Consider the following 13,732-nt stretch of genomic DNA (forward strand, 5'->3'; position numbering starts at 1 on the left):
CTTATAGGTTCTCAGTCCGAAGAGGAAGAGGCAGTGGGAACAGAGAGCCAAGAGAAGGAAGGACAAAGAGAAGATGTGCTCGGGAAAGTGGTTGCTAGGAAATGGATACAGTTTTTGAAGAGACCCAGACCTGGCAACGTTGCCATGGGAACATCGTCCATGACTAAAGAGAGACTCTGATTGTGCCATCCTTTTAAATTAACTATTGTACCATCCTTAAAACACCGCACAGAAAGATTGCAACCTGGTTAGTCAAAGTTGCCCTGTTAGTCAAAGTTGGCCTGAGGACTCTTGAGGGCATTAACTGTGTCTCAATCCAGCTGAAGGAGAAGACACGGAGGGGGTCTACCAAGAGCTTTCTAGAAGCCACACTGCCCTAGCATTTCTTCCCTGGGAAATCCCCTACCTACTAGGCAGCTACCTGCTTGCTTAGTTCTCTGGTCCTGTCCCCACCCTCTCACTAATAACCCTGACTCCCAGACAATTTTAATTTCAAAATCAGCCTATAGGTATCTATAGGGAAATACCTATAGATACTGTTTGGTTGATCAAGGTAAACTTTTGAACAAATTCAATAGTAACCCCTTTAACAAGCTTTCTCTACCACTTAGCCCCACTAAATGGAAAACATATTGCTACCTAATGATACTATCTCTCTCTCTCTTTCTCTCTCTCTCTCTCTCTCTCTCTCTCTCTCTCTCTCTCTCTCCATTTATGCACAGAGCTAAAAGGATGCTCTCCATAATTGAGATAATATAATAGACAGGAAGGAGCTGTCTATTGTGGTTACAGTTCACACTCTCATATTCTTTAAAGACCACTGGTCAAGAACAAGGTTGACCTCCTCCCACAGCCTTTTACCCGCTATACACTGCTAGAATGTACAATATAAAGAAATCACTGTCTTTAGGCCTGCTTATGCTCATTGCAGCTGTTATTCATAATCAGAATGATTTGATTATGCCCCATGTTATGCAACCAAGGTGATATAAATGTTTAAAGGCTACAAACCCTCAACTGAATAGGTGGGGACATAGCCTTGTCCCATAGCCACACTGATGAATATCTTGCATATCAACATAGAACCTTTATCTGGCGATGGATGGAGATAGAGACAGAGACCCACACTGGAGCACTGGACTTAGCTCCCAAGGTCCAAATGAGGAGCAGAAGGAGGGAGAACATGAGCAAGGAAGTCAGGACCGCGAGGGGTGTGTCCACCCACTGAGACAGTGGGACTGATCTAATGGGAGCTCACCAAGGACAGCTGGACTGGCAGTGATGGAGCATGTGATCAAACTGGACTCTCTGAATGTGGCTGGCAATGAAGGCTGACTGAGAAGCCAAGAACAATGGCACTGGGTTTTGATTCTATTGCATGGACTGACTTTGTGGGAGCCTGGTTTGTTTGGATGCTCACCTTTATAGACCTGGATGGAGGGGGGAGGACCTTGGACTTCCCACGGGGCAGGGAACCCTGACTACTCTTAGGACTAGGGAGGGAGGGGGAGGAGGGGAGGGGGAGGGAAAAGGAAGGCGGGGAGGAGGTGGAAATTTTTAATAAATAAATAAGTAAATAAATTAATAAATAAATAAATTTTAAAAAATAGGTGGGGACACTCAAAAGGAGCTGCTTTCAAACTCCCATCAGAGCAGGGCAAGATGGTATGTGGTGATGTAGTGTTTGTGCTCTAACAAATAAAGCTTGCCTGAAGATCAGAAGGAGGAGCTAGCCATTTATGAACCATAGAGGTCTGGAGGTATGAATAGAGAGGAGACAGGAAGTTCTATGACTGGGCAGAGAAAGGAACATTAGGCAAGCAGAGACAGGAGCTCGGCTCTGCCTGCGGATTTCGTAGAGGTAAGAATGTTAGTGGCTGGCTGCTTTACTTCTCTGATCTTTCAGCTTTTACCCCCAATATCTGACTCCAGGTTTTTATTATTAAGATCAATGAGATTCACGCTACAGTGGCGCACGCCTTTAATCCCAGAATGAGGAAGGTAGAGGCAGGTGTAGCTCTATGAATCTGAGGCCAACCTGGTCTATATAGCAAGTTCCAGGTTACCCAGGATTATATGGTGATAGCCTGTCAAAACAAATAAATACATAAAATTACTATCCAGCGGGGGGAGTAAGACAACTACAAAGAACGGAAGAAAGATATTAAAACTCTAGTCTAGGCAGCTACTATATTTACTTCCTAGGTGGCTTTTAAGATCTTGATCTACTTTAAAGAAATTAAAACCAGATGCCGTAATTGATAGGAGTGTTTAACGGACAAATGAGGGCTCCAAATAAGGAATTTATAACAAGAAAAACATTACACCTTAGCAAAAGATTATCCATACATTCAAAGTATGATGTAGAATATATGTGTGCTTGTGTGTATGTGTGTAGAATATATGTGTATAACCATATACATATGGTTTTCTCACATGAGGTGGGGGAGAGAGAAAAGGCAAGAAAGGGCTGACTTTCTGGTGTCTAGTTCTAGTAATTTTATCAATCAACCACTCAACCCCTCCTCTTAACTTCGATTCTTGTCAAGACTGCAGTGGTTCCTCCACATACTTAGCACAGGGCCTCCTGATCACAAAGGACATTACATCACGCTGAAAATATTTCTAAGGAAACCTCTTCAACACACTTTCTCTATACGATGCATCCCAGGGAGGGGAATTCAATCTGAATGGGGAAAAAAAAAGCCCGAAGGGAAATGAAACCCTGCAAGCCATGGTGTGGGCAGAGCAAACGCCTGTAAGAGCTTGCGTAACCACCGCTCTCCACCATAGACAGGTTATGGCACAGCGAGAAATTTCTATAGGAAATAAAGAGGCAAACTGGGTACTGCCACAACACCCAATTTGACGAGAGGAAGCGGGACTCAGCCACAGCAAATAAAGATGGCAGTCATGGAAAGCAAATAGAGAGTCGGCGATCTGGCTATGGTTGGTGTCAGAGGGAGGTTGGGGTTGTGTGAAGGAGGTAATGGGAAACGTGCCCCCAACCCAGTAATGAGGCAGACAGGGAAGCACCCCTCTCTCAACCCCTATTACCTCCGTTGCATGAAATAGTTACCAACTTAACAGAGAAATAAGCCCACCCCTGCTCGCCGTGGATTCAACCAAGATGGTGGGTAACAATGCCGCCTGCAAACGTTTCCTGTGTGTCAGACACCGTGCGCGGTGCTTTACGCTCATTCATTCACTTTGTTGGTGAGGAGAAGCTGAAATGCACTAAATCAATTCTCTGGGGAGACTGGCCCTCCCTGGGCTGGGTAAAATGATTTACGACAAGCAATTCTCAACCACACACATAGAAGGAATGCTTCAAGCTCTCAAACAACTGGAAACGACTTCCTGGGTCCTGCCATTCCCAGAGGTCATTTGTCTGTGGAGGCATGAAGAAGCCACCAACAGCTGGAGGAGGAGACTGGCAGGTGAATTCCAACCACAGCATTCTATCCAAAAAAAAAAAAAAGAAAGGTGCAACCCAAATTCCGAAGAGCCACGGTGAGAAAGTCCCTAGGTCACCGAAGCTGAGTCATGAAACAGAGACCGGGTGTGACACACTGAAAGAGCCAACGGAAGTAGGAAGGTGGGGTCGCCACAGCCAGTGTGCTGAACTCAGCGGACTGTCAATCACGGGCCTCCGCCCCTTAGGGCCACACAGCTCCTGGCAAGGCAAGCCTGCTTAAGGATTGTCACAACACTAGACATTGGGCTAAGTAATTGGTTTCTCTGAATGGTTTGCTTAGCCTCTCGCGTCTAAAAATAGGGTTTGGACAAGAAAGCCAACACAGCTACAAACTTTAGGATTCTGTGAAAAGAAAAAAAGAAAGAAAAAAAAAGTGGAAGAGGAAAAGAGAATGGAACAGAAGATGAAACTAAAAAGCTTAAGTTGCCATGGGTGTATGTCTACTTTTATGTTTGAATGCGACTGGCCTATCTAAAAGTGGAAACAAATAATACGCAATCACACAGTTGGTCCATGGGTCGTGAAACTGCAATCCCCACAAAGCAGGCGTGTCAAATCACCCCAGAACCCTCTTAAAAGCATATACCCACTTATTCCCCCTTTCTCATTGAACCAGAGTCTCCAGGAATGGATTGACTATCTCTAGTTTTGAAAGCTTTGGAGCTGTGAGTGTAGATCAGCTAATAGGGCATTTGCCTTAGTAAGCATGAGAAGCCCTCTGTTGGGTCCCCAGCTTCAGCTAAATCAGCAGTTCTCAACCTGTGGGTCGTGACCTTGTCGGGGCTGCTGCCTAATACCATTCGGAGACACAGATATTTACCTTAGGATTCTTAACAGTAGCAAAAATAAAAGTAATTTTATGGTTGGGGGGGGTCACCACACAACAACCCTCTATTAATGGATCACAGCGTTAGAGAGGTTGCGAACCCACTGTTATAAGCCCACTACACACCTGTAGTCTCACATCTGGGAGACTGCAGCTGGAGAATCAGTTTAAGATTATTCTTGGCTACATAGCAAGTTCAAGGCTAACCTGAACTAGACGAGCCCTCCTCTCAAAAGAAAACAGTACCAAAGGCTCTCTGGATATTTTTGATACACAGATATATTTGTGAGCCTCTGGTTTTATAGACAATCTCAACATCTGGAACCTTACACCCCTCCAATGCAAGGGATTTTATTGGGTATTAGCTTAGGAAATAGGACAATAGCATTGGCTGGTTCCATTTCTCAAATAGTTCCATCAGTTGGAGAAAAAAAAAAAAGAGGTTTTTATTTGTTAAGAAAACTGAGACAATGTTTCAGAAAACACAGCCGCTTGCGGTAAATTAAGTAGATGCTTATTACCTACAGTTACAATAAATAGGAATATTTAAGGTAAAATATAAGAGGTCACAGGTATAGCTGCCTCCTCTTTAAGACACTGAGCCTTTAGGCAGGGACACTTAGAAGAAAAACTGCCCTCATCTTTTTTAAAATTTATTTTTATTTATGTGCATTGGTGTTTTGCCTGCATGTATGTCTGTGTGTAATACCTTCAGACAGTTGTGAGCTGCCATGTGGGTGCTGGGAATTGAACCAGGGTCCTCTGGAAGAGCAGTCAGTACTCTTAACTAACCATGGAGTCATCTCTCCAGCCTTAGCCTTTAACTGTTATCTTCTCTTACCATTTTCATTTGTGTAGATCTTTGTGGTTGTTTTGTGCTGTCAATGCATATATACTGCTATGTATGGTGTGTGTGTGTGTGTGTGCACATGTGTGCTCTGTGTGCATGCGCATGCATGCATCTGTGTGTGTAGAGATAAGGTTTTGTCATGTCACCCAGGTTGGTCTGGAACTCATGATCCTCCTATCAGAGTTTCCCAAGGGCTGCAATTGCGGCCACCACCATCTGGACATCTGTGCTTCTACGTGTACTACGGTCCTGTAGCTCCTGTACTATGTGTACTATGGTACTATGCCTGCAGTATACCACCTGCACAACTGACTCTACCCTACCCTTCCATTCGCAAGCTGGGCAAGAGCCTAAGAGATTGACACACATACACACACACATAGACAAAGGCACGGGGACACGGGTCATCCTTGAATTCCCCCAAAATGCCAAGAATGCCCCCTTTATTGTGTTCCAGGGCAGCTTATATAGGGTTCCTTAACCGATAGCCACACCCCAGTCAAACCCACCAGAAACCACTTCCCTGCCATCAGGATCTCCTGAGGGTCTCATTCTCAGAGCAGCTGCAAACACAGGAAAATAAGTTGTTTTGTTCAGAGCAGCTGCAAGCATAACAAGTTGTTTATAGGAAATTCGGGGTCTGGGGGCCCACAGTCCCCAACAACCATCCTTGTCTGCTTATTGGGAGGAACACACAACATTTGTTTTGTTTTTAATTGTACGCAGTCGCTCAAAGTCCAGTGTCTAACACACAATTTTCTTCTATGTAAGTCATTTTTTTTTCTAGTACTTGGTCTCCCTATACCCTAATTGCTTTCTTTTGCAAACCTATATAGCCAAAGCAGCATCTGAAGGCCCAAATCTCTTACAGGCCTTCTTATGAATGGGATCATGTTCTGATAAAAGTTCCAGAACTTTCCAGTCGGGAGCAGGGAGGGGTCTCCATTACTGTACACATATCACAGATCCTACAAATGTCTCCCCTCTTGTATTTTTCACCGCGTCCTATAAACGGTTCACTACCTTTTATATATTGCAAGATGCTATGAATTTGTGTCTTACTGTTTATCTCTTCTATGAATTGTAACAGACCCTAAGGACAGGGAGAGTCTGTATTGTGTCCCTTACCGAGCTCATATAAATGTTTTAAAATTGTTTATTGGATAGATGGATGGATGGATGGATGGATGGACGGACGGATGGATAAATGGTTCCTTTCCGCTCTTACCCAGAATCACCACCCCCAAAGGCTTCCCTTTTAGGAAGTAAAAATGCTGTCACCCTTCCGTGTGTGTCCTCGGGACAGAGCCCATGATTGGCACGCAGTATTTGTTTGACTAATGTTGGTTTAGTGACTGGATAACCCGCGGCAGTGCTGACCCTACTCTGTGATTCACAGCTCGTTGTTCAATACCTTCTTCGGTATTGCCCAAGCTTGTGTGCAATCTGAACCAGGGCAGAGGATTCAGCAGACATTCTCTGAGCACGAGCCGTCCGGCTTGCGAAACATCGCAATATCTAAACATTCAAGCTCCCGAACCACAGACAGACTAAATAACTGGCAGTCAGGAAGTGTCCTTGGAGGGGTACTAATACTCAGAGAATCCCAACTTGTACACTATTAAATCCAAGAAACAAATTGTAGGCCCATTTCCCTGGTCCCCGGTATTCTTACGGCATCATCTGAGATGAGTCAGATCCAGAAAGTTCATCTGGGTCGGTAACGTAATCATTGACTTCCCGCACAGTTCAAAGCCGGCAACCGCAGGTCAGGAACTCTGATTTACATTCCAAGTATTCCTTCCTCAACTCTGCTCCCCTTAAACACACGCGGTCAAGTGATGTTACTCAGGCAGGCTGCGAAAATCAGGACATTCCTGTTTCCACTTTCCCGTCTGAAAGTCGCCTATAGGAAATAAAGCATGATTCAGAGTTAGGTGAACATTGCTAGTGAGTCAATAGCGAGTGATCCACCTGTGTGCCTGTAAAGAGCACCTGAAAGAATTGGAGAGAGAATAGCAAAATAAAGATGGCGGCGAGACCCTACTGAGCATGTGTGGTCTGCTAAGCACAGCGCCATCTATTCGGAAGGCATGTTAATTTTAGGTATCAGTTTGGCTGGGTAAGGAATGCCCAGGTAACTGTCAAATGTTGTGTCTTTGTATGCCTTTGAAGGCATATGTCTGGGGGAAGAGACAAGCATCTCATTCAGAGAAGTGAAGTAGACCCAACCCCACTGACGGTAACATTCATCAGCCAACCGCTGATGACCAGCCTATGAAGGTGGCTTTGATCCCTGCTGGAGCGGGGGCACTAGAAGTACAGACAGGATTGTTTTATCTTTGTCTAATATAGATCCCCACAGGTGGAAAACAAATAACCAAAGCTGGTTCCTCAGAGCATCTAAGGATCTAAGGTCGCAGGTACTGGCTTTGTGTCACCCCTTAGGTACAGCGGATGGAACAGATCACAGACCGTCAATCCACCCAACTGTGAACTCAACTGTTCTCAGTGTGAAAGGAGGATTGTTGGACACGGTCCACAGGATGGGGCTGCCCAGAGAAGGGGTTACAGTGAGGATTCTTTCTTCCTGAGCAGAGGGGCGTGAATGGCAGTGATGTTATATGGGCTCTAGGGTTCATGGCTGTGACTGGATCACTAATAAACGGGTTCCTGTTGCCTCCCAAGTATAGCATGACTAACGGGAAAGCTGTCTGCTTTCATGGTAACGTGGTGTTAAGGAGGTCACCTCATTTGTGTCTCCAAGGACTAGAGTATTTGAAATGTTGAACCCTTTCCCTAGGAGAAGACAATGAGGGAGGTAGGTGACGCTATTCTTCCTGTTTTCTCTCCAGACAGACAATCTTTTCCACCCATACCATGAAATGAGACCGCCGCCACTCTTGTGAACCGCACAGATCTGAAGTTAATACTCCACGCCAAGAGCTTCTAACGGCATTTGCTTGTTCTTCGCCATTTCTTGGGTATGAACTGAATATTCCTACATCTCAAGCCTGCCAGCCTTCAAACCGGAGCTATGGCACTGGCTTTCCTGGGTCTCCAGCTTGCTGACTCATCAGACAAAGCTTGGTATTTTCTACATGAAATAATGAGCCAATTAATGATAACACCAATCTCTATGGTAATAACACCCATTGATGATTTTCCTTCGGCAAACCCTGACTAATACATTCGTGGCTCACACCTATCCACACCTTTGGACCTTGTTATCAATTACATTGAAACTTCATCACCCCGTTCTGACCAGGCCTTCCAAATCCTTCAGCTATTGAGTCCTTGACACCCGCCACACCCCATCCTTGACTCACAGAGACCTCCCATCCTTAACCAACTTCTTCTAATGACTTCCTGTCTGCCCTGACCCCGAGTCTGCCGCGTGGTGCTATATGACCAGCCACTTTTATCCAGAAAAATACAACAGTCTTAATCACCCCTGCTACCTGCCTATTTTTTCACACTTGCGACCTAGCTGCTCAAGCCTCTTAGGGGAAGATCAGAGAACCACAAACTCTGACGCCCTTACACGCTTCAGCTTTGCTGCCAACAGTGTCCATGGTTTCTTCTCCATCTCTGGTAATTCTTTCTCATTTTCCTTACCTGCCCCTGGTTCATCCCGCTGCCTTTCCTCTTTCAATGCCCTTTCTGGATTTTGTCTACCCCTCATGCCTTTCCCTTCCACTAAGCCCCGATTACTCACACAGGCCTACATCACCTTGGATTCTAGGTCTGACCGCCTCCCTGGCAAGTACAGACAGACTCCGCATTGGCAAAAGGAGCTCTTAACCTTTGCCATAGCCGGTGCTGGCTGCCTGTCCTCTTCGCATTTGCCATCCCAGCAAATGGCAATGCCGCCTACGCTGTCATTCCAAAGAGCCTGGGGGACAGCTGTACACATGTTAATATTTCTCAAATTCCATCCATGGGTGCCCTTAACACGGATTTCTTTCTTTAAACCTTTGTTCTTTTTCTTATCTAGAGTAAAGACTCAGCCTTTTTGCCTTTCTCTGATATGAAATAAGGTATCTAGTCATTCATTCAATACATATTTTTTTGAGTTTCAGGAGTAGTGCAAGGAATATCATAACAAATGAACGCAGAAAGTGCCTTTATGAGTCTTGCATTCACTCATGTTCTTCTTCTAAAGAACGGATTTGCTCTTCCTCCTCCACAGGCCTACGGTCTAGGTGTCTTTGGTTTGAAGCCCATTTCCAACACTTCGCCATGCATGCTTGCCAGAGTTACCAGTACTGTACTTTAGCCCTCCTACAATGGCAGTGGGCAAGCAAGACCCACGCAGGCCAGTAATCACCGGTGCACAGGGATGGGAAGCAACCCCGGGTGTCTGGCGCCTATTCCGATGCTCATCAATCATGAGCACAGAGCAATTTTCCAATTCTTGAAATTGCCCTGGCTTGTCTCACAGATTGGGTGGGAGGGTTAAATGGACTAATACATGTGAAAAGCATGGAATATCACTGGCACTGGGGAGTGCTTGATAAAAATTAGCTGAGTTAAATCAGTAGGAGAGGCTCTCTCATGTAAAACAAACACAAAGCTTTCTGTCTCTTGCTATTTTGATCACCGTAACTTCTCCAGCCAGCCTCAATTTTCTCTGGCTAGGTAACTCCCTTTTATTCTTACATCTGCCCCTTCATAGACATGGATCCCATCCCCTGAACCATCCAAGCCTCTCCTGTGTCTATAGGAAATAGATGCATAGACAGCAGGAAAACACAGAATCTGTCTCTAGGACTCAGATACATTTTTAAAACTACGGACATTTAAACTAGTAGACAAGACTAGTCCAATGTCACAGGGTGATTATTAAGCACCTCTAGGAAACCATTTTGACCACTTGGAAGTCCTTCTTGGGGACACTGCCGAGGCACACATGCTAACAACTAAGGATCAGTGGGGCTTTTTTTTTTTTGGATCCCTTCCCTCCTCGATAGTCTTTCTTTGCTTTGGGGGCTCTTCTCTTATTGCCCAGCCTCTGTGGTCCTGCAGCTTTTCCAATCCTATTACTCAAACCACATGACCTAGATCCAAAAAGGCTTGGTCTTTCCAACAACAACTGGTCCAAGAACTGAGGAACTAGCACAAGCTTAACCAATCCTTGCCCTGGGTTCTTCTTAAGAAATGGGTCATTTACAACCGTATTCTCCAACGCGGAACTCTTACGCAGTCCTAAGACACATTCTGCCTACCTCTATCAAAGCTCATTCCTTCAATGGAGTTTTCCATCTAGCAAGTGCTAAAAAGAGACACTTTGATGACCGAATCTCTTGCATCGCACATACATAACCTCTAAAGCAGTGGTTCTCAATCTAACCTTTCTAACACTGCAACCTTTTTTTTAAAGAAAACATCTGTACACCTTTAATTAAGATTAGAACCCAGAAATTTAAGTCAGAACAGATGGCCAGTGGTGTAGTTCAGAACAGACTAGCCGGCTTTAAATTATGCTGTTTCTTATAACAACAACAACAACAACAAAAAAGACCACTTATTTATCATTTTAAACACTTCTTGGTTTCTGGACCATCTCTCTGAGGAACTGCTTTCCTGTTCTTGAAAGTTCAGTTAGGCACTTTAAATTGAGACTGAGTTGCTTGAAAACAAAAATTTTATTTTGTTATAAGACATCTTTCCACCCCAATTGTTCTCTAGACCCTGTGAACAAATTCGTTCTCTGGATCCCATGAACAAAATAGCATTGAGCAAGTCCAACGCAGGGTAGCCATTATAGGACGTGCCCGTTCACCTGAGGAAGCCTTGCCATCAGGTTAAGGTGGCAGATTGGGAGGTAGCATTTTGTGTTTCCTTTCAGAGCGTTTGTCTCTTTCAAAATTTCTCCTCATCTTCCTGTTGCTGTGGATGCATTCAGGACACAGCCCATTACTGTCCACTCCTGGGCATGGGAAAACACAGTCTGGCAATCAGAAGAGAGGTGTCATCCTTTGGGGGACTGTCTGGAACCCAGGTATGGCCGGCGTGCATCTGCAGGCAAACCCAGCCTGCCTTATCTGCAGAGAGCTGTCTGCCACGGACGACGCACCATCTGCATCCAGTGACTGGCAGCAGGAAGGTCATGATATTCGAGGGAAGAGGCTGGCGATTCACAGCTGTAGGTTGAGCAGCTCTCGAGACCATTCTTCCCTTTCTGAAGCTATAACTTCAACTATACCGTCCTCCTCTCTCTTCTTCAAACTTTGACCGGGTCTTTTGATGACCGTTTTGGCTTTCTTGGGAACTGGCTTCATGTTGGTTTCAAGAGATGTTTGGGGGAATAGGCCATGTTTGTTTCAAATAACAGTTTTTCGGGAGTCTCAAGACGACTAACTTTCTTGCCATCCGTCCTCAAGTTATGACAGCGACACCATTCCAGAAGAGTGGTCCAGGGCATCTCACTAAAAGGAGGCAGGATGGCTGGCAGGGGCGGGTGGAGCTTTAGCTTGGATACCGAGGGGTTGGTATCCTGGTATCAGAGGAGCTAGTAGTTTGAAGTCTATGGCTAAAGAAACACTAGATTTTGTAGGTGCATCTCTGGTGAGCCCCTCAGTAGCTAGGGCCCAAGTTAAAACGTTTTCTTCTTCATTAAATTCTCCCTTGTCATAGGTGTCCTGGCTGGCAAGTGACATTTTTGGCAGGCTTCAGAGAGGACAAAAGCAGCAAAGATAAGGATGTCTGAGCCTTCCCACTGCAACCTTTTAACACATGTTAAAATCTCATGATGTGGTGATCCCAAAGTATAAAATTATTTTCATTGCTACTTCATAACTATGATTTGCTACTGTTAGGAATCATAATGGAAATGTCTGTGTTTTCAAATGGTTTTTGGCAACCGCTGTGAAAGGGTCATTCAGCCCCCAAAGGGGTCATGACCCACAGGTTGAGAACTGCTGCTCTAATGGAAATAAAAGTTGCATACACACAAGGGGCTGGAGAGATGGCTCAATGATTACGAGGACCGAATATTCTTCCAGAGGACCCAGGTTCAATTCTCAGCACCCACATGGCAGCTCACACATGTCTATAACTCCAGTTCCAGTTGATCTGATGACACCTTCATACCAGTACACATAAAAAATAAAGTTAAGGCAGACAGGGAGATTTCTGACCAGCAAGTGGCACTGATCCTGTAGCAGAAGATACAATGGAGGGGTAAGTGTGTTCCTGACCCACCACACAAGCCTGGTAAGGGAACACACAATTTTCCTGCCATCCTTATCTCCCTGGGTATTCCGAAGGGGTGGCTTCCCCCAGCTAAACCCTCTCTTTTCCTACCCCATCCCCTCTTTCAGCCAGGAACCCCTTCCCTTCCTCTCTCCCTTTTTCAGGGCATGACATCCTCCAACCCAGTCTGTGTGGGCGCCACCGGGATGGGGCGGTGAGTGCAAATGGGCAGGAGGGAGTTCTTTTGTTTTAATAGCCTGCCTGCAGCAAGGTAGGACTACAGGCAAGGAGATTCCTGGCCAGCAAGGGGCACTGATCCTGTAGCAGAAGATCCAGCGGAGGGAAGAGCCATTGGAGAGCATCTGAAGGAAGAGATGGGCAGGTGCCAAGGCAAGAATTTCTCCAACAATCTGAAAAACAACATGAAAACACCAGATCCTACCGATCTTATGACAGAAGGACTTGAACACCCTATTCCGGAAGAAGTGGAAAACAGTGTCATTATGAAAGCAATAGAGTCTCTTAAACAGTGTATGAATAACTCACTTAAAGAAAGAGAAGAGAAATATAACAAAAGATGGAAGAAATGAGTAAAGAAATGGAAGAGAAATATAACAAAAAGTTTGAAGAAATGAGTAAATTCGTAAACGATACCCTGGGAAACCAAGAAAAAACAATCAAACAGGTAATGGAATCAGTTCAAGAATTGAAAACTGAAATGGAGACAATGAAGAAAACACAAAGCGAGGGCTGGCTGGATATGGAAAATCTAGGTAAACAAACAGAGACTTCAGGAACAAGCATAACCAATAGAATACAAGAGATAGAAGAACAAATCTCAGATTATGAAGACACCATAGAGAAAATAAACGCTCTGACCAAAGAAAACAGCAAATCCAACAAATTCTCATGACAAAACATTCAGGAAATCTGGGACATAATAAAAAAACCAAATCTATGTTCATAGCTGCAACATTTGTAATAGCTAGAACATGGAAACAACCTAGGTGCCCCTCAATAGAAGAATGGTTAAAAAAAGGTGTGGAACATATACACATTAGAGTTTTACTCAGCGGTAAAAAACAATGACATCTTGAATTTTGCATGCAAATGGATGGAAATAGAAAACGCTTTACTGAGTGAGGTAACCCAGACCCAAAAAGAGGAATATGGTATGTACTCACTCATAAGTGGATTCTAGCCATAGTTAAAGGTCTTTGAGTCTATAATTCGTGATCCTAGAGAAGCTAAATAAGAGGGTGAACCTGAAGAAAATAATATAGTTATCCTCCTGATATTAGAAGTAGACAAGATTGCCAGGCAAACTTGGGTGCAGGGGGGGTGGGGGGGTGGAAGTAAGGGGAGATGGTTAGGGAGAGGG

General features: G+C 44.7%; 1 pseudogene; it reads right to left on the bottom strand.

The window, feature by feature from the left end:
• Positions 1-10,802: 10,802 nt before the first annotated feature.
• LOC146889793 (developmental pluripotency-associated protein 2 pseudogene) lies at positions 10,803-12,746 on the bottom strand (annotated as a pseudogene).
• Between the last annotated feature and the right edge of the window lie 986 nt (positions 12,747-13,732).

This window comes from Myodes glareolus, chromosome 26, assembly GCF_982192425.1.
Source record: "Myodes glareolus chromosome 26, mMyoGla1.1, whole genome shotgun sequence".
In the NCBI taxonomy this organism is placed as follows: domain Eukaryota; kingdom Metazoa; phylum Chordata; class Mammalia; order Rodentia; family Cricetidae; genus Myodes; species Myodes glareolus.